Below are 3,092 nucleotides of genomic sequence, written 5' to 3'. Positions count from 1 at the left end.
GGGCTTTCTCTAGTTGCGGCGAGCGGGGGCTACTCTTCGTTGCGGTGTGCAGGCTTCTCATTGCGGTGGCTTCTCTTGTTGCAGAGCACAGCCTCTAGGCACGCAGGCTTCAGTAGTTGTGGCACATGGGCTCAGTAGCTGTGGCTCATGGGCTCTAGAGCACAGGCTCAGTAGTTGTGGCGCACGGGCTTAGTTGCTCCACGGCATGTGGGATCTTCCCAGATCAGGGCTCAAACCCGTGTCCCCTGCATTGGCAGGTGGATTCTTAACCACTGTACCATCAGGGAAGTCCCCCTCCCTGCATTTAAAACAACTGGCAATCCAGCTCCTCCCCACCCTCCTGGGTACCTGATCCCTTTGTCCTCCCCCTAGGGTGGAAGTCCTTGGGCTTGGGGCTTTGAAACCTGCCAGACTTAAGTCTGAGTCTTGCCTCCCTAACTTTCTAGCTGTGTTACCTTGGTCAAGTCACTTAACCTTTCCACACCTCCATTTTCTCATCTGCAAAATGGGAGAGAATAGCTGGTTGGGAAAATTCAGTAAGACAGTACATTTAAAATTCCTGGAGCCACGTCTGTCAGCCAGGGTCACTCACCAGCTTCACCCTCCTCCCCTGAGCTCTTGTCTTACCTCCTGCTTGCTTCTTTTACCTAATTATTGACACCTCTCTAGGGCCTTTGGTGAGACTGATCACCAAGAGTCAGTAGCTATTGCGCACCTGTAAGAAAGTGTCCTTGGGGAAACACTAATCAATACTGTATCTCAGTAAAAACAATAGACTCAGTTGAATACATTTGCTGATTGAATGTTTGAAAGAGAGAGTGTGTAAGCTTGGATATTCACAACATCTCTGGTGGATACACACCCAAAAAAATGATAACACTGTATACCCTTTTCTCTGCATATCTTTTTGTATTTTCTTTTAATTTTGCATCATGTACATGTAATACCTATTTAAAATTACTTTAAAAATGTCAGTGATGTTGGAATACATTCTTGGCTTAGATACTCTAGAAAGAGTTCTCCAATGCCTTGAATGTTAGCATAGACTCCAAAACTTTCTAATATATGGACAGGGGAAATTGTGGTTCTTGAAGCTGAAAACCACTGTCTAATAATAGCCTGTTAAAGGCTAGAAGAAGAGAGTCTAATCCTGCGGCCTCTTTCCCTTAGAACATCTGTAACCTCTCTCCTCAAGATTTGTAAAGTAACCATTTGTCACCAATAATAGTAGTAATGTTTATTGAGACCTTACTCTGTTAAGCACTGTTCTGTGTACATTTCACACACTACCTCACAACAATCTTGTTAATCTGTGTTAATTTGCACAACAGTCTTGTGAATTGAGTTATTGTTATTCATATTTTACAAAGTAGAAAGTTGAGTCTCAGAGAGTTTGCTAACTAGCAAGTGACAGAGCTGAGATTCAGACCCGTTAGAGGTTTTTTAATGTTTCCTTCTTATTATTATTTACTGGATAAATTTGACAGATAGCATTTTGTAAATTTAAGGTGATATTTATTTATCACATTACATACTTATAGTACAGTATTACTGTCTATATTCATTAACTGTACATTAGATCTTTATGGCAAATTCACTGCTCATTACAAGTCTGTACCCTGAAACACCATCAATCTTATCCCCCCACCCCCGATCCTCTAACCACCATTTTATTTTGTTTTTTGTTTGTTTGTATAGGTCAAACTTGTGGTAGGTTTATGATAAGGGGCATTGGACTCTTATAAGGATTAAATTAATTAATACATTCAAAGTGCTTAGAACAGGATTCCTTGTAGTATTCCTCCCCATTAAGTGCCAACATTAACATTCTGGAGTCAGGGAGGAATTCTGTAAGTTAGAAACATGAACAAGTCAGCAAAAGTACATGAAGTCATTTTTATAAACTGAAATATAAGTTAAAGTCCCATTTATTCTGTGAGTTCTATGTTATTCAAGATAGTTTTCCCTTTGTTTTTATTTCCTATGTATGCCATTGCCTAGAAGATCTCCTGCCATAAATTTTAAGTTATTTGTGCGCCCCTCCAGCACTTTTATGCTTTTTCATCACAGAGATTTTTAACATAAAATCAGAGAAAGGCAGTATTTTTTTTATTTTTGCTGTACGCGGGCCTCTCACTGCTGTGGCCTCTCCCGTTGCGGAGCACAGGCTCCGGACGTGCAGGCTCAGCGGCCATGGCTCACGGGCCCAGCCGCTCCGTGGCATGTGGGATCTTCCCGGACCGGGGCACGAACCCGTGTCCCCTGCATTGGCAGGCGGACTCTCAACCACTGCGCCACCAGGGAAGCCCGAAGGCAGTATTTTTAAATGTAGCCATTAGGATGACCACCCACACCAGCAGAAGCTTTGTGATTGGATCTTCCTTCGTGGTTTTGATTGGGGTGTGTTCCTACCTGTGGGAGGTAAGAACAAGTGAAGCAGGAGACTTGCAGGGCAATTTGCTGTTCCAAGTGGTTAAGGCATAAAGACACTTTGAGATCCTGTTTTCAACATGTACAGGAGTAGCAACCACATAACTGCCTGCTATATAAAGCAAAGAAAAAAGTAATATCTGAGTCTGACTGACAAAATACACCACGTTTCTACAGTCAAATGCCAGGCTCATAAAAATATAAAGCAAGAGAGGAAAATCCCTCCATTTTGCCATCAGAACCACCCTGTCCAGTATGACAGCCACCAGCCACATGTGGCCACTAAGCTCTTGAAATGGGGCTACTTTGAATTGAAATGTTCTGTAGGTATAAAATATATGCTGGATTTCAAAAAATTAGTGAAAAACAATAAAACATACCAATAGTTTTATATTGATTACATGTTGAAAGGATATAATTTGAGGGTTTAGGGTTAAATAATGTAATTAAAAGCAACTTCATTGCTTTCTTTTTATTTTTTAAAACGTGGATACTAGAAAACTTAAAATTACCTGTGTGGCTCACATTACGTTTCTACTCAGTAGGACTGCTCTAGACAGAAGTCTGAACTTTACGCTGACCTGACCCTTAAGTCTCCAGTACCTTAGTACCTTAGAACTATATAAAGTGACTAAATTCAAATCTAGAAACAAGTAAATTTA

This window comes from Physeter macrocephalus, chromosome 4 (assembly GCF_002837175.3).
Source record: "Physeter macrocephalus isolate SW-GA chromosome 4, ASM283717v5, whole genome shotgun sequence".
In the NCBI taxonomy this organism is placed as follows: Eukaryota; Metazoa; Chordata; class Mammalia; order Artiodactyla; family Physeteridae; genus Physeter; species Physeter macrocephalus.
This window is presented reverse-complemented; position numbering follows the sequence as displayed.